The sequence below is a fragment of the Pantherophis guttatus genome, chromosome 16 (genome assembly GCF_059756535.1).
Source record: "Pantherophis guttatus breed Tessera chromosome 16, ASM5975653v1, whole genome shotgun sequence".
NCBI classification, from domain to species: domain Eukaryota; kingdom Metazoa; phylum Chordata; class Lepidosauria; order Squamata; family Colubridae; genus Pantherophis; species Pantherophis guttatus.
The window spans coordinates 7287990-7306772 of NC_142078.1; the positions used below are offsets into that span (position 1 = coordinate 7287990).

Genomic DNA, 18783 nt, shown 5'->3' on the forward strand with positions numbered 1-18783 from the left:
CAAATTGGGCATAATCACACTCTTACTTTAAATATACAGAAGTCAGGTTGCCCTCCCAGATGAGTTTTATGCTTTAAGTGCTTCCCAACCTAGCAATTTATCAGAGTGCTTCTCATCGGTACCTTCTCTGTTTCATACTGTATGTTAGCAGCCCCTTTGGATGGGGTTTCTCTCCTTCTTTGCCGGTGTGATTGTTATCAGTGGTAAGGATTATTAACTCCCTAAGCAAAGATGATTGCATGGTCTGAGGAAATGTAAAATGATGGCATTTATTCTACTTCCAATCAGGATTATCTCCACATTTTTTTTGGCATTTAAATTGATCTTCTGTTTATGTATTATCAAAAAACCTGATCTCCTGCTAGTACAGTCTATTCTCATTCTAATTCCAGTTCTGGTTCCAGTTCCGGTTCTATTAATAGTTCTAGTTCCAGTTCCGGTTCCGGTTCCAGTTCTGGCTCTAGTAATTGTTCTGGTTCCAGTTCCAGTTCTAGTAATAGTTCTGGTTCCAGATCCAGATCCAGATCCAGATCCAATCCTTGATCTAGTAATAGTTCTAGTTCCGGTTCCAGTTTCGATTCCGACTCTAGTAATTGTTCTGGTTCCAGTTCCAGTTCCGGTTCTAGTTCCAGTTCTAGTAATAGTTCTAGTTCTAGTTCCAGTTCTTGATCTAGTAACAGTTCCAGTTCTAGTAATAGTTCTAGTTCCAGTTCCAGATCCAGATCCAGATCCAGATCCAATCCTTGATCTAGTAATAGTGCTGGTTCCGGTTCCAGTTTCTATTCCAACGCTAGTAATAGTTCTAGTTCCAGTTCCAGTTCTGGCCCTAGTAATCATTCTGGTTCCAGTTCCAGTTCTGGTTCTAGTTCTAGTTCCAGTTCTAGTAATAGTTCTAGTTCTAGTTCCAGTTCCAGTTCCAGTTCCAGTTCTTGATCTAGTAACAGTTCCAGTTCTTGATCTCGTAATAGTTCTAGTTCCAGTTCCAGTTCCGGTTCTTGATCTAGTAATAGTTCTAGTTCCAGTTCCGGTTCTGGCTCTAGTAATCGTTCTGATTCCAGTTCCAGTTCTGGTTCCAGTTCCAGTTCTAGTAATCATTCTAGTTCTAGTTCTATTCGTCACCCAACATTGTCCAGCTATTTATTTATTGTATTTATTTATTTATTTATTGGTTCGATTTATATGCCGCCCTTCTCCAGAGACTCAGGGCGGCTAACAATGCGTTAAACAATACCCTTCATACTTTTGTATATACCTGCTTAGTAGGGCTTTCGCCCCCCCCCCCGAGCGGTGTTCTATTTTATACAAAGTCAGTTTATTGCCCCCACAATCCGGGTCCTCATTTTACCTACCTCGAAAGGATGGAAGGCTGAGTCAACCTTGAGCCTGGTGAGATTTGAACTCGCAGTAATTGCAGGCAGCTGGTGCTAGTTAACAGCACTTTAGTTTGCTGCGCCACCAAGGCTCAATACTCAGGGCTTATAATTCTATTTTCTTAAAAAAAATATTAACTCCATAAGCAAGGATGATTACCTGGTTTGAGGAAATGTAAATAATCCTAGTTCCAATCAGGAATATCTCCACATTTTCTGTCTAATTCCAATTCCAGTTTTTTTTTTTTTTTAATTTGATTTATATGCCGCCCTTCTCCGGAGACTCAGGGCGGCTTACAATGAGCTCCAGTTCTGCTTCTAATTCTATTTGTCACTCAACATTGTCCAGCTATCAATACTCAGGGCTTATAATTCTATTAAAAAAAGAAAAGAAAAATAAGAAAAAATTGGAAACCTACAGGAAAAAAACAACAACAACCAATCTTCAAAGTTTTTCGAACCTGCTTTTCTCATTGAAAACTTTTCTCGCGTGTAAAGATTCTGGGATTAAAAAGGACGATCCTTCAAGAAGCAGCCAACCTCCTTGTTCTGTCCCCGTCGCACGCACACACACACACACAAACAGACAGCCAGGAGTTAATGAATCAAAAAGTCAGGAATTCCTTTAAGATAATAGTATTGGCAACGAACCATGAACTGCCTGCCAAGAGATTTTACTCACTAAGGGAGGTTTTTGCTCCTCAGTCTGATATACCAAATTAATTCCACAAAGCAAAGAATTGTCAAAGTCCAGTCCGAAGAAATCCAAAAAGAGCTTCTAACAGGGTTCTAGAAACACGATATGACTTCTGAGCTTTTCAATTTGTCCGTCACAAGGCCTGAATAGCCGACACACCCCCTTTTATCCCTTGTGGGGTGTGGTCCAGTGACTCAGCTCAATCTCTGGCCCACCCACGCCTCTTTCTCTGCTGCGTGCGCTTATCCTTCCGACGCTGTCTGGGATCCAGCCAAAACTCATCTCCCTCACTCTCTATCTGCGGCTGCTCCAAAGTGCCTTGCTCCTGGTATATCTCTTGGCCTTCAGAGGAAACCTGAGGCATTGCCAGAGAGGAGGGTCCTGGAGAGGGAGGCCTTGCCAAATCCTCTCCTTCACCTTCTGAGTCCTCTCTCTCTGTTAGGACAGGCTCGGGGGTCAGAGTCACAACCCTCCTCAATCCCTCCAAAACTTCTGAGGTTTGGGTCAAACACCTTCCGACCAAAATCCACGGAGAACTTTCCATGGCTTCCGATGTCTACTTTTGACCTGACTTTATGAGTTTGGAATCCCAAATGAGTTTCAACGCACCATAATTTCTGCGCTGACCATCTGGCTTAATTCAAACTAAATGAGATTCAGCCTGAGACGGACTTGGCATTGGATTGGAAACAGTTGAAATCTACAGTAGCGTGTGGTAAAAATGGGATTAACTCTCCCCCTCCCAAAAAAATTCTCACAACTGGAATGTGGCTTATTACGGCAACATGTGCATCTGTATTTAAAGCCTGCCTGGGAATTTGGGCCCCTGGCAGAAGGCTGGCGCAGCCGTTAATCCGCACAAGTGGGTATTTCTTTAGCGAAAAGCTTGCAGATACTTTTGTGATAAATATGTACAAATAATAATATACCTAGATTAAAAAAAAGAGCTATAATAGACCTTCTTGTCTGGGTAGCGCTCTCTTTTAACCACGGAAAGATAAATCTGCGGGAAGCTGTTTTTATTAGGCATAAATTGGACCAACATTTTGTTAATTAATTAGAAGTGCCGTGCAATCCAGCGCGTGATTATCAACCTACAAGCTGCTCTGGGTGAAATTGTGGCATTTTTTTTTCCTTTTTTCCCCTTTCTTACACAAATATTCAAAAGATAGAACAGAGTAGAATAGAATAACAGAGTTGGAAGGGACCTCGGAGGTCTTCTAGTCCAACCCCCTGCTTAAGCAGGAAACCCTACACAACTTCAGACAAATGAAAATCTCCATTCCCACCCCACTCCAGGGGAAGGATACAGTAAAGTCTCCATTCCCACCCCACTCCAGGGGAAGGATACAGTAAAATCTCCATTCCCACCCTACTCCAGAGGAAGGATACTGTAAAATCTCCATTCCCACCCTACTCCAGAGGAAGGATACTGTAAAATCTCCATTCCCACCCCACTCCAGGGGAAGGATACTGTAAAATATCCATTCCCACCCCACTCCAGGGGAAGGGAAGGATACTGTAAAATCTCCATTCCCACCAGACTCCAGGGGAAGGATACTGTAAAGTCTTCATTCCCACCCCACTCCAGGGGAAGGATACTGTAAAGTCTCCATTCCCACCGCACTCCAGGGGAAGGATATTGTAAAATCTCAATTCCAACCCCACTCCAGGGGACAGGAAGGATATTGTAAAATATCCATTCCCACCCCATTCCAGGGGAAGGATACTGTAAAATCTCCATTCCCACCCCACTCCAGAGGAAGGATACTGTAAAATCTCCATTCCCTCCCCACCCCACTAACCTGCTTTCCAGCTCTGTTCTCCTGTGCAGGGCAACAAGAAAAGAGCCAGCCGATCAGCTGGGACTCAGGAGGCAGCGAATAGATGGGGGCAGGGCCAGCCCGAGATGGTATTTGTCAGTTCTCTGAACTACTCAAAATTTCTGCTACCGGTTCACCAGAACCGGCTGAATACCACCTCTGCTCCTCCTCCTAAATTCCCATTTTACCCATGGCTCCACCTCCTTTTTGCCACCTCTCAATCCCAGATGGTGGGTTCTACGTAGAATTCTGCTGGACGACAGCACAATTTTGGAGTCCACCCATGACGATGTTTGATCCAGTGGCCAGTGCCTTGCCTGAAAGCCAGACAAGAATCTTAACAGGGCCAATTAAAGCAGTCGGGTCTCGTTCCTAAATAAAATTTAAAATCTCCTAATGAAAGGTAATAAATAAAATTATAGCCCGATGATACATTATTTGACGCCTCATCGAGTTTTCGCTCCTTGGATTATGAATGGCTTAACCATGCTAAGTAGTCAATATACATATTATGAAAGGGTGTTAAAATATGTATTTATGAAATGAAATCCATACACCAACTATGACAGAGTGGAAATAAGAGGAGGAGGGGGACCTGGTGAAGAGTCTGGCAAAAGTCACTAAATCAAACACAAAAATAGGGGGGTAAGCCTCCCTCTATAAATCCATAATCTTAAATAAGTCATAAGACAGCTCTTTAGGGATGAATTATCACTGGTCTTTTGTCTAATAGGCTTCTTCGTTTCAAATTCTTATTTGTTGTCTTCAAAGAACAGATTTATGCACATACCGTATTTTTCAGAGTATAAGACGCTCCGGACTATAAGACGCACCTACCTTTTTTGGGGGAGGAAAACAAGAAAAAAAAAATCTGCCTCTGCCTCCCAGCAATTTGCCTCCTTGCAGCAAACAGCAAACAGCCTGTTTCATTTTCATTTTCAGCGCAGCCTGATTAGCACAAGAAAAAAAAAAATCTGCCTTTGCTTCCCAGCAATTTGCCTCCTTGCAGGAAACAGCCCGTTTCAGCTTCAGCACAGCCTGATTAGCACAAGCAGCTGACTGTCGGTTGGGTCAGCCTCCCAACCATCAGCTGTTTCAGGCTGCAGGAATTGCCACAGGCTATTGCTGCCCCTGCGCGCCCCATTTTCCAGGGGGCTGGTGGGTGGGCGGGGCTACATTCGGTGTATAAGATGGACTCAAATTTTCACCCTCTTTTGGGGGGGGGGAATGTGTCTTATACTCTGAAAAATATGGGTAAATATCATCCAGGCCCAACACGATCAACATTTTTCATGATGGAGGTTATTCTTGATAAAGCCGCAAAAGGATAGGGCAGATTTACCATCAATGGTGTGGTGGAATATAGTCTAGATTCCCAGGAGGGAGGGGCTGCATTCCAGAGGACCAAGAGACAGAGAAGTTTAGATTGGTTGGAAGGAAAAAGGTCAAAATATCTCCTTCCTCTTGATGCCAGTAGTTGCTTTAGTTTGGCAAGATTTCTGTCTGCAGATGAGGAACAATAAAAGAAACTGCTCAGGAGAACCTCAATGTGTCTCCCTTGGTGTCAGAGTAATGATTTAAGAGCTGACCAGCGGCTACGATGATGTAATGCTAGGAATGAGTCAGCAAGGTTTTTGGGCTAACATCACTTTAAGAGCCTGTAATAAAAAGAGGCCCTGTTGAGGCGTGTGTCTCTCTCTCTCCATGTGTGCTTCCGGGCTGTAATTGCTGATTGCTGTTTGTTTGAAGTCTGACTAATGTATGTGTATGTATATATTCTTTGTAGATGAAACCACTATTTAAATACAGACCTCTGTTCACTGTATTTTCTCCTGGGTTGTCTCACATAGTCACACTGTGCCAGTGATGGTTTTCAAAATCTTTTACTACTGGTTCTGTGGGCGTGGCTTGGTGGGCGTGGCAGGGGAAGGATACTGTAAAATCTCCATTGCCACCCCACTCCAGGGGAAGGTTACTGCAAAATCCCCATTTCCTCCCGATCAGCTGGGACTCGGGAGGCAGAGAATAGATGGGGGCGGGGCCAGTCAGAATTTTTCCTACCAGTTCTCCGAACTACTCAAAATTTCCGCTACCGGTTCTCCAGAACTGGTCAGAACCTGCTGAAAAACCCACCTCTGCACTGTGCGCACTCTGACGGGTGATGGGCCCAGTCCAGAGAGAAGGCCAGAGAAACCAGAGAGAAGAGAAACCCAGTGAGAGCTTGCACCAGAGTGAGAGGGGTTGTGCATCGTGGTTTGTTAGTGGTTAGTGTCTGAAACGGAAACAAGCAACATGGCTTTCGTCAGCGTAATGGGAGGAGGTTTTGTGGTGTCTTGGCTGAATGAGACAAGCTACCTCTCTTGAAGTGTAAAGATGGAGATGTACCTGCGAAGGGAGGAGTCCTGCAGCTTGTCCTCCAGACTGCATCAATTCCAACCCCTTTAATTAGATTGAGAAGACCCACATTTTGTGACTTTCAGGGCCTCCGCTCAAAAATGAGAAGCCCCGGAAAGACAAGCCAGTCGTCGCTGATCGATTTCCTTACGGTAAACACGAATGCATCACGGTGAGACCAGCTTTCCTTCCTGATTCTTTTGCCCGGTTTCTGTTCGAGCAGCTGGTAAGTGTCCTGTTTGAGTCCCTACCTCCTTTCCCCACCTGATGAATGCCGTCTGTTTTCCTTTTTCTTTTTTCTTTCCGCCTCCCCTGGCGAGTTTCATCTCAGGTTGTAATGATAGCGTAAGACTGGAGTACAGATCTTACATGCGACTTTATTAAGGCTACAATATGATCCTTTTCCCTCTGCTAATTTCCACTCTCAGCACGGAGCTGGGCCTTGGTAAATCTAATATCGACGAAATTTTAGCCTCTATGTAGCGAGGATGGTTAAAAACGAGCTCTGGGGAAAGTCTATGGATGGGTTTTCAGGGGGAATATTCAACATCCCATTATTGTAAACTTAAATATCATTTTCAATCCGTTTGGAGATTGAAGGATATAATTTTCTCCTCCCACCCATCCACCCCTCCTCCTCTCCTTTCTGTTTCCTGCAGCAAAAGACATTAGATAAACGGTGATTTGCCCCAAATATTTCAACTCTTAAAAAGAGAGAGAAAACAAATATAGCATTTGAGAAACAATATAGTTTTTGAGAAACAAAAACAAATGCCCCCAATATTTCAAAGCAAATGAGTTTCCTGCAGGCCCTCTGATAATTAATAGGGCTATGCAAATTTGCGCCCGTCTGAACTGAACAATGGATTCCTTTTGGATCATCCGTTCAACCCCATTTATTTACGTACCACGGTTGGTATCGTGCCGGAATCCAGCGGAACCGGGAATCATTTGATTCAATACACGAAATTGTTGAAGCCAATTGCTTGGGTTTCCAGCATCTGTCTCTGCCAGTCGAGTATCGGAAGTCAATTCCATGATTGACTTTCAAGAGCTTCCCTTCTCCTTCTCCTTCTCCTTCCCCTCCTCCTCCTCCTTCTCCCCCCACTCCGTTCTAGCGCTGATGTTGTTACCTAGTTGGGTAATGAAACACCAAGGACACCATCGTCTTCTTCTTCTTCTTCTTCTTCTTCTTCTTCTTCTTCTTCTTCTTCTTCTTCTTCTTCTTCTTCTTCTTCTTCTTCTTCTTCTCGTCCTCGTCCTCGTCCTCGTCGTCCTTGTCCTTGTCCTCATCTTCGTCATCCTCCTCCTCCTCCTCCTCCTCCTCCTCCTCCTCCCTCTCCCTCTCCTTCTCCTTGTCCTCCTCTTCTCCTCCTTCTCCTCCTCCTCCTTCTCCTTCTCCTCCTTCTCCTCCTCCTCCTTCTCCTCCTCCTCCTCCTCCTTCTCCCCCCCACTCCGTTCTAGCACTGATGTTGTTACCTAGTTGGGTAATGAAAGAAAACAAGCAAACTCAGAGAACACCAAGGACACCATAGTCATCTTCTTCTTCTTCTTCTTCTTCTTCTTCTTCTTCTTCTTCTTCTTCTTCTTCTTCTTCTTCTTTTTCTCCTCCTCCTCCTCCTCCTCCTCCTCCTCCTCCTCCTCCTCCTCCTCCTCCTCCTCCTCCTCCTTCCCCCCCACTCCTTTCTAGCACTGATGTTGTTCCCTAGTTGGCTAACGAAAGAAAACAACCAAGCTCAGAGAACACCAACAACTCCTCATCTCCACGTTCTATTGGAACGACAAGACCTCAGATTTCCTTGATGGGACCCCAAATTTCGGAATAATATACAAGGACTGAGTTGAGTATTAATCCCCCCTTTTTTTGCAAAGAAGTTTTGCATTCGATTATGAATACCTCAACCGCTTTCTAGCCAAGGATGCTTTTTCTCTTCTGCCGTATCTCTCTCTCCCTTTCCTTTTATTTCGCCTTTTGTTTCTAAGCTTCCACTTAGCGGCATGGAGCAGTGCTTAAAACCCATCTTCTTATCTGATTTGGAGTTTAGTGCCTGAAAGTCCTTGAGCCGCTTTATCTAAAGATCCATAGCATATAATGGAGTATTTAAAATTCAACAGCTGTGTAAAAAAAAACAAAAAAAAGAACATTTAGAATTTCTCCAAAGATACTTTGAAAGGGAAGCCAACGGAAGAAGGGATGGAAAAATTGAGCCGTCACAAAAATACAGGTTATACAAAATGGTTTTTTGGGATGAATAGAATAGAATAGAAAGAATAGAACAGAATGTAGAGTAGAGTAGAGTAGTAGAGTAGAGTAGAGTAGAGTAGAGTAGAGTAGAGTAGAGTAGAGTAGAGTAGGAATCGAATCGAATCGAATTACAGAGTTGGAAGGGACCTTGGAGGTCTTCTAGTCCAACCCCCTGCTTAGGCAGGAAACCCTACACCACTTCAGACAAATGGTTATCCAACATCTTCTTAAAAACTTCCAGTGTTGGAGCATTCACAACTTCTGGAGGCAAGTCGTTCCACTGGTTAATTGTTCTCACTGTCAGGAAATTCCTCCTTAGTTCTAGGTTGCTTCTCTCCTTGATGAGTTTCCACCCATTGCTTCTTGTCCTGCCCTCAGGTGGTTTGCAGAATAGCTTGACTCCCTCTACTTTGGGGCAGCCCTTGAGATATTGGAAGACTGCTATCATGTCTCCCCTAGTCCTTCTTTTCATCATACTTGACATACCCAGTTCTTGCAACCATTCTTCATATGTTTTAGCCTCCAGCCCCTTAATCATCTTTGTTGCTCTTCTCTGCAGAAGGAGAAGGAAAAGGAGAAGGAGAAGGAGAAGGAGAAGGAGAAGGAGAACATCCCATCCTGTTTCATGTGGTTTGGCCTGCGATGAGTTAGCAGCCATTGTTCTGCTAAATTTATGTGAATCAGCTTCTTGTATTCATGGGCACCACAAATGAGCTGCTGTTGTGACCTAGGCAAACACTTAATCTCTCCCCTGGCTCAAGCTGATGAAGGGAGGAGAACTTGTGGCTCAGAGGTTAATACAGCTGCCTAACATGCAGGAAGCCCAAGTTCAAATCCGAGTAAGGGTATGGCTAGCTGATGAGAGCTAAATAGCTTGAAATAGATCTATACTAGTCTCCCTTTATTTCTTTATCAGCAAAATATAAATTATATATATATATATATATATATATATATATATATATATATATATATATATATATATATATATATAGGGCTTTGGTTATTCGGGTTTTCTCCCACGTAAAATTGGAAGTGTCTTGGCAACGTTTCGACGAAGTCTCATTCGTCATCTTCAGGCTGGTGTTTTCGGCTTCGTGCTTCTAGGAGCAATGTGTGTGATCGGCTTCTGTCCTAGAAGCACGAAGCCGAAAACACCAGCCTGAAGATGACGAATGAGACTTTGTCGAAACGTCGTCAAGACACTTCCAATTTTACGCGGGAGAAAACCCATATGTGTGTGTGTGTGTGTGTGTGTGTGTGTGTATAAAAAATCAAGATTCTTCTACCTAGAAAGGACATCCAATACATTATTCTCTCCCCACTTTGCGATGCAGAGGATAAGTCCTAGTCTACAAAGTCAGAAAATACCTTCTGAGACTCTTTGACTCAACTCCAGCTTCAGATGGATATTGCTATGAAGCCAGCATCAAGCAGCGGATTTGCTATGATGGGGTGATAAAACCAGCCTCGGCTTCGTACGTTTGCAAGAAACCAATTATGTTATCTAGGCTCCCTGGCCTCTTTTTCCCTGGATGATCTCACATCGAAGAGGAAATCACTTCGCACAGTCTATTACAAATTGTTTCCCAGTTGTGGGAAGGTAGAGCAAAAAAAAAACAAAAAAAAAAAACACCCTGCAAGAAACAGATTGTTGCCACAGGTTCAGTCCTGGAGACGTAACGCTGGCCACAAAATAGACTTTCAAGGTTTTTTAGCCAAACGTGGAGGCAGAAAAAAAAAACTTGTTGGCTCGACCATTTCTCCAGATAACTCTGGGGGAATAAGAAATGCATAAAAGAGTTTCTCAAGGTGATGTTGCTAAAAATGCTACACACACACACACACACACAGAGAGAGAGAGAGAGAGAGAGAGAGAGAGAGAGAGAGAGAGAGAGAGAGAGAGAGAGAATGAGAGAGAGAGAGAGAGGAAGGGAGGGAGGGAGAGAGGGATGAACGGTTGCAGGAACTGGGCATGGCTAGTCTAGTGAAGAGAAGAGAAGGACCAGGGGAGACATGATAGCAGTCTTTTATTTATTTATTTATTTTATTGGTTCGATTTATATGCCGCCCTTCTCCAGAGACTCACAATGCGTTAAGCAATAGCCTTCATACTTTTGCATATACCTGCTTAGTAGGGCTTTCGGCCGTGTTCTTTTTTTATACAAAGTCAGCTTATTGTCCCCACAATCCGGGTCCTCATTTTACATACCTCGGAAGGATGGAAGGCTGAGTCAACCTTGAGCCTGGTGAGATTTGACCTCGCAGTAATTGATGGCAGCTGGCAGCTATGTGCTACTTTAACAGCACTTTAGTCCGCTGCACCACCAAGGCTCTTTTGTCTTCCAACATTTGAGGGGCTGCCATAGAGAGGAAAGGGTCAAGCTATTCTCCAAAGCACCTGAAGGCCAGACAAGGAATAACGGATGGAAACTGACCAAGGAGAGATTCAACCTGGAAATAAGGAGAAATTTCCTAACCGTGAGAACAATCAACTCATGGAACAGAAGTTGCCTTCAAAAGTTGTGGGAGCTTCATCCTTGGAACAGAGGTTGCCTTCAGAAGTTGTGGGAGCTTCATCACTGGAAGCTTTCAAGAAGAGACTGGGCTGCCATCTGTCAGAAATGGTGTAGGCCAGGGTCTCCTGCTTGGGGGGGTGGGGGTTGGACTAGATGACCTACAAGGTCCCTTCCAACTCTGTTATTCTGTTAATATTACTAAACAGCTGTAAGTTGAGGGCTACTTATATTTCAGGGTAGTCTTTAGCGCCAATGGTTGGCTGTATCTCCAAATCTCCTTCCAGCTGGGAAGGTGGTCCTAGATTACGGTGTGGTTTTCCTCCCTCCCTTCCTTCTCTCTGAACTTTCAAGAGCGTGTGGGCTTATTATTATTATTTTTTTTTAACTTGCCCCTTAGTCCTGGGCGTAATTAGAGTTTTCTGATTTCCATTGCAATTGAGTCACTCTTCACAGCAATCAAACGAGCCATGCATTTGCATCAACTCAAAACTGTTTAAGCACAGATTAGATGATGATCCTTTTTTACCCGTTAGACAAAGGTCACCCATCTTCTGGCTCGGCTGTCCGGGTGATTCCGAGACGGCTCTTGATTAAGGGTCAGAGATGAGGCAGACTAGATGGCCGAATGTGTATTCAAGAGCATCAAATCCTGGGTCATCTTTTAACCTTTGCCCTCCCATCAATATTCCGAGGGCTTTAAATATTTCACGTAGGTTAATAAATATTTGATTCGGCCTCTTCCGGAGGAATCAAGGATGCTTGGCGACGTTTTGGGAGGAGTTAAGAGGAAAGGGGGCCGTTTCAAGGAGAAAGGATTCATAGGTTTGGAAGGGACCTTGGAGGTCTTCTACTCCAGCTCTCTGCTCAAGCAGGACAGACCTATATCATATATTCTACTCATTTCTTCTTGCCTTGCCCTCAGATGCTTTGGAATAAATCAATTCCTTTGTCCTTATGGCAGCCTTTCAAGAAACAAAATAACACATGGGACACTTCTTCTGGTCTTCTAGGCTTGGTATGAGAACTTGCCACAGATGTAAATCATACTGAACTTGTAGAGAATATTAATAGAATAACAGAATTGGAAGGGAGCTTGGAGGTCTTCTCGTCCAACCCCCTGCTCAAGCGGGAGACCCTAGACCATTTCAAATGAACGTCCAATGTCTTCTTAAAAACCTCCAGTGATGGAGCATCCAGAGCTTCTGGAGGCAAGCTGTTCCACTGATTAATTGTTCTCACGGAAATTTCTCCTTAGTTCTAGGTTGCTTGATTAGTTTCTATCTGTTGCTTCTTGTCCTGCCTTCAGATGCTTTGGAAAATAAGATGACCCTCTCTTCTTTGTGGCAGCCCTTCAAATATAAGATATAAGAGCCTGGACAGCTCTGCAGACAAGGCACTGTAATTTAACACCAGCTGTCTGCAATTACTGCTGGTTCGAATCTCTCCAAGGCTCAAGGTTGACTCAGCCTTCCATCCTTTCTAAGGTAGGTAAATTGAGGACCCAGTTTGTGGGGGCAATAAGCTGACTTTGTATAAATATACAAAAGTATGAAGGCTATTGCTTAACACACTGTAAGCCGCCCTGAGTCTCTGGAGAAGGGCAGCATATAAATCAATTTTTTTTAAAAAAATATTGAAACACGATGGGTAACTTGGTTAACCATTCCTTATTTTCCTCTTCCGTCTCTCTTCTCCATTGTCTTTGTTAGGGTGATGGGACTGTCTTGCTTCCAATGGCTTTCACTTCTCCTCAACCTGAACGAGAGGAAGAGCATGACAGATGCTGGAAAAAGATCGATTTTATTTAAATGGAATGTGGCAAACATGGCGTGAAGCTCCTTCAAGCTGAGCTTGACTTGGGGAGATTTCATGGATTATGTGAAATCTAGGCAACAGGTACATAATTTATTGCCACTGTTTTCTTCCAGAATAGATATACATCTTCTTAAATCAGGTTTTTGGTTGTCTCCCATCCGTATGTATGTATGTATGTATGTATGTATGTATGTATGTATGTATAAAAATCAATCAGCAGTTCACAGAGGTGAATTTTAGCAACAGGTTCGTTGGTTGTAAGCTCTGTGCCTTGCTTTTTTTTTTTGCTTTTTTTTCTGCCTCTGAAACTTTTGAAACAACAGAGCTTCAGAAAAAAAAGCCTCTGAAACTTCATTTTTTCTGAAGCTCTGTTTCAGAGGGCTTTTTTTCTGAAACTCTGTTTCTGAGGCTTTTTTTTTATGAAGCTCTGTTTGCGGGCTTTTTTTCTGAAGCTTCATTTCTGATGCTTTTTTCAGCCTCTGAAACCTCCATTTGAGAAGCTGGGTGGGGCATTCGGAGTATAAGACACACCCAGATTTTCACCCTCTTTTTTAGGGGGGAAAAGGTGCATCTTATACTCTGAAAAATATGGTATGTATGTATATATAAATTATATATATGTAGGTCTTTGGTTATTCGGGTTTTCTCCCATGTAAAATTGGAAGTGTCTTGGCGACGTTTCGATGAAGTCTCATTCGTCATCTTCAGGTTGGTGTTTTCGGCTTCGTGCTTCTAGGAGTAATGTGAGATCGCAGCTGTTTCTTCCTTTTAACTGCTAGTGGGGGTGTGAACTGATTGGGTGGGAGCTTGGCTGTGTTCTGATTGGGTGGAGGTGTGTTCTGATTGGTTTAATTAACAACTGTAGAACAACTTAGCTTACGTAGGTAAAACCTGGCTAGAAAGAATATGCACATAAAAGCCTACGAAAAAGAAAAAGACACACACACACACACACACACACACACAATTATATATATATATAATTATAATTTATATTTTTGCTGATAAAGAAATAAAGGGAGACTAGTATAGATTTATTTCAAGCTATTTAGCTCCCATCAGCTAGCAATACCCTTACTTGGATTCGAACATGGGCTGCCTGCATATTAGGCAGTTGTATTAACCTCTGAGCCACAATCTCCTCTCTTCATCATCTTGCACTAGGGGAGAAATGAAGTGTTTTTCTATCAAAACACCTGGTCTACCCCAATATGGATTGGAGCTGAAAGGCGAAAGGGAAGCACTATGCTCCCTCTCATATTGGGGTAAGCTAGGTGCTTCGACAGAAAATCACTATGTATGTATGTATGTATGTATGTATGTATGTATGTTCACATTAATACATTACAGTTTGACTACAGTTTAAGACGGGCTCTAGAGGGGGACAGACTCAAGGGTTTCCTTGACTTGGAGGGAAATTAGCTTCATAAAACTAATCACATTTAGTAAGGGGGAAATTCTTGTGGACTAGACCCAGCTTAGAAAACAAGATTGGATAAGATTCTGGGAGGGAAGGAAGAAGAGCTCAATCTTTTGCACATCTACTCAGAAACACCAAGTGCCATTTTTTTTTCCCTGAGCTAAGTATGCAAACATTTGCAGCACAAACTCTTCAAAGCAATTAGCAGGATTAGTTCTCCTTCTAGCAGCAGCTAGAAGGAGGACTTGGATATAAATATTCCCCCCAATTTAATGCATAAACATAAGAAACAGAGGGAATCAGGGAGACCGTTGAGCTGTTAAGCGTTGAAGCACTGCAGGCACACACTCTCCATATGCCTTTGGCAGAGAGCCAAAGCCGAGTGAGAGATCTCATGTCCAGCTCAACCAATGCAAAACCCGAAGCAATGGATGGAAACCCATCAAGGAGAGAAGTAACCTAGAACTAAGGAGGACTTTCCCCGACAGTGAGGACAATTAACCAGTGGAACAGCTTGCCTCCAGAAGTTGTGAGTGCTCCACAACAATGGAGGCTTTTAAGAAGATATTAGATAGATGATTTCCTCTTTTCTGTAGTTGTTCTGATTTGCTTTCCCTTTTCTCTTTCTTTTCTTTTTTCCTTTTAGTAGGTGACATGACTAAAAGTTAGGTAGGATCCTAGATTGAAGAGCCAACAAGCAGATTCTGACAGAGATAAAGATCCAAGAGAGGAATTTGGGAAGCAAGTTAAAGAAAAGCATAGCAATTTTTTTTTAAATTTGATTTATATGCCGCCCTTCTCCGGAGACTCAGGGTGGCTTATAATGTGTTAAGCAATAGCCTTCATACTTTTGTATATTTATACAAAGTCAGCTTATTGCCCCCACAAACTGGGTCCTCAATTTACTTACCTTAGTAAGGATTGAAGGCTGAGTCAACCTTGAGCCTGGTGAGATTCGAACTTACAGTAATTGCAGACAGCTGGTGTTAATCACAATGCTATCAGTCTGCTGAGCCACCAGGCCCTTTTTTTTAATTAAAGTATTTTTTTTTAATTAAAGTATTTTTTCAATTAAAGTATTGAAGCGGACAAGAGATGATGGATAGATGATTTCTCTTTTCTGTAGCTGTTCTAATTTGCTTTTCCGCTTCTCTCTCTCTCTCTCTCTCTTCTTTTTTTTTTAGTAGGTGACATGACTACAAGTTAGGTAGAATAGAAAGAATTTTTTTTTTAGTAAAAGGTGACATGATTAAAAGTTAGAATAAGTGATAGAAACAAGAGAATGGGGAAGGTTAGTGTATACATCTTTATATAATAATAAGAGGAAACATGGAATAATTGAATAATGACAGATTGCAACTTATTATAATTGTGTATCATTATTAAAAACATAGAAGGGACACCGTGGCTCAGTGGCTAAGATGCTGAGCTTGGCGACCGAAAGGTCAGCAGTTCAGCGGTTCGAATCCCTAGCGCTGCGTAATGGGGTGAGCTCCCGTTCCTTGTCCCAGCTTCTGCCAACCTAGCAGTTCGAAAGCCCATAAAAAAAATGCAAGTAGAAAAATAGGGGCCACCTTTGGTGGGAAGGGAACAGCGTTCCGTGCGCCTTTGGCTTTGAGTCATGCCGGCCACATGACCACAGAGACGTCTTCGGACAGCGCTGGCTCTTCGGCTTTGAAACGGAGATGAGCACCGCCCCCTAGAGTCAGGAACGACTAGCACGTATGTGCAAGGGGAACCTTTACCTTTACTATTAAAAACATGTAAGTTGATTGAATGTAATAATCATGATTAATTTTACCAGTTTTATTTCTATTAGAATGTATGGTACCCAGATGCCACACTGTTCATGCATGGATTTGACATGTTTGTAAAAAATAAAAAAAAATAAAAAACTTTTTTTAAAAAAACAAGTGATTGGACAGCGATTTGTCTGAAATGGGACAGGGTTAGACTAGGAAACCTCCGAGATACGTTCCAATTCTGTTATTCTGTTTATTTTCTTTTCAAAGATTCCAGTGCTGGAACAAATAACAAGAAAGTCCGGTTGCCTCTTGAAAAAAGCACCTTTGGGACTTTTTCCAGAGAAGAAACACAAAGATGCTGCTCTGAAGCTGGAGAAGATTATTGAGACTCTAGAAGCAGTGCAGAGAAGAGCAACCAAGATGATGAGGGGCCTGGAGGCTAAAACATATAAAGAACGTTTGTAGGAACTGGGCATGGCTAGTCTAGTGAAGAGAAGGACCAGGGGAGACAGGATAGCATCTTCTAATATTTGAGGGGCTGCCACAGAGAGGAAGGAGTCAAGTTATTTTCTAAAGCACCTGAAGGCCAGACAATGAATAATGGATGGAACTAACCAAGGAGAGATTCAACTTAGAAATAAGGAGGAATTTCCTGACAGGGAGAACAATCAACTCATGGAACAGAAGTTACCTTCAAAAGTTGTGGGAGCTTCATCCTTGGAGGCTTTCGAGAAGAGACTGGACTGCCATCTGTCAGAAATGGTGTAGGGTCTCCTGCTTGAGAGGGGGGGGTTGGACTAGATGACCTACAAGGTCCCTTCCAACTCTGTTAATCTGTTGAAAAGAAAAAGATTCATAAAACGTGAATCCCCAAGCACCAACCTTCGGACGGGGTATTATTTTATCACAATAAAATGAGTGGGAAGACCATGGAGGTAGAGAAAAGGCTACCTGTGGTGTATTTTGATAAAGAAGTGCTCTTAAACAGCTTCGATACTTGGCTTTGAAAATTAGCCACTCAGCAGGTTGGCATTAAAATTAATTTAATGGGGTGTAAATCAACACACTTTTTTTTTTTTACCATTTCCTTCCCCTTTAGCCGCTGACCATCAGAAATTAAACATCTACCCCCTTGTGAGGTTGGCAGGGGTGGGCTGCTGGGGGTTCGTAGGATTTTCGGGAGGAGCTCTAGCTAAGATTCTGTGCAGTTTGGAGAACCCCCAAATCCCACTCCTGGCTGGGTCCGCCCATCCTGCCCCACCCCTCCCAGGAGTCCCCACACGGCCCATTTTTGATGCAGCTAATTGTAGGGTTCATGCAGAGGCTTAGGGAGGGCAAAAAACAGGCCTACTGGAAGTTTGGGAAGGCTGGAAATGGGGCCGTTTCCAGCCTCCAGAGGGCCTCTGGAGCCTGGGGAGGCTGCTTTCAACCTCCTGGAGGCGCCTCTGGAGCCTGGGGAGGGCAAAAACACCTCTCCCTCCCCCGTGGTGCAGGAGGCTGACTAGGCCATGCCCACCATGGCCACTCCCACCCAGCAACCAGGCAGAGAACCCCTCGCTAAAATTTTTGAAGCCCACCTCCGGAGTTTGGAATGCTAGGATATCATCACACACACATATATACACACACTTTTCTCCATAACTGCCAATTCAATGCATCCCATTTAAAAAGTCTTTAAGTATTCAGTATTGGCCCAAGAGTTCTCTGCGCAATAAATCTATTCTTCAACTGGCATTTCCCCACCACCGCCCCTCCTTGTTCAGAGTTGCTAGGATGTGCAAAGGAGCGAGCCAAGCCACAGGGAAAGGATAGGGCCTCTTAAAATTTACGGTGAAAGTTAATTAAGAATTTGACTGTTTATTGCACCAGATTTCGTCAGTGTGATGAAAATTTACAGCCACGGGGAGAGGACAGAGATGCCAAAGCTCTTGATGTGTTGATAAATATTAAAACACACACTATCAAGTGTTTATTTTTCTTTTCTTTTTTTTTTTCTTCCTTTTTTTTTTTTTTTGGCCCTCCTCTCAATCCTAATGTGAAAAACGATTCAATTGTCACTTAAAATGGCTTGTCATGAAAAAAGAAAAGATTAAACCCCTACAAAAAAGCCATTAGAGAAACTCATATCCCTCCTTTCCATTAAATATTAAAGGAGGGGGGGGGAACAGCGGGTGTGCCATAAATAAGACCCCCCCTCGCTCTAAGAATAGGAGGGGTAGGAAATAAATTAACACAATGACCACACAAGTGGACATTGAAGTGAACAATTTTCCATTCGGCCGTTGCTGCTGGGAACCAATTAGGACCAAGGACACATTCAAGGTTTAATCATGCCCACGATAAATAATCCAGAAAGTTTGTTGGCCCAATTCGACATGAGCCACATCTCCAGCTCGGGCGCAGCATTATTGGATTTTGCTGAGCTGGTATTCCTCAGTCCGAGGCTGCATTTAGAGGGATTAGAATCAAGACGATATAAAATGTATCACTTTATAAAGCCAGGATGAGACTACACTTGGAATATTGCATCCGGCTTTGGTCACCACGACATTCAAACAAAAAAAGAAAAAAAGATGTTGACATCAGTGGTGGAATTCAATTTTTTTTTTTTACTACCGGTTCTGTGGGCGTGGCTTGGTGGGCATGGCAGGGGAAGGATACTGCCAAATCTCCATTTCTACCCCACTCCAGGGGAAGGATACTGCAAAATCCCCATTCCCTCCTCACGCCTGGGGGAAGGATATTGCAAAATCTC

At 43.2% G+C, this 18783-nt stretch overlaps 1 long non-coding RNA gene across 1 annotated transcript in view; it reads right to left on the reverse strand.

Annotated features, from left to right (window-relative positions):
* Nucleotides 1–1675: 1675 nt before the first annotated feature.
* LOC132712645 (uncharacterized) overlaps nt 1676–18783 on the reverse strand; it is a 105800-nt gene continuing 88692 nt past the window's right edge. The window contains exon 5 of the long non-coding RNA XR_015730108.1: nt 1676–1744. This is a non-coding gene — a long non-coding RNA (uncharacterized LOC132712645). The remainder of the gene's footprint in view (nt 1745–18783) is intronic.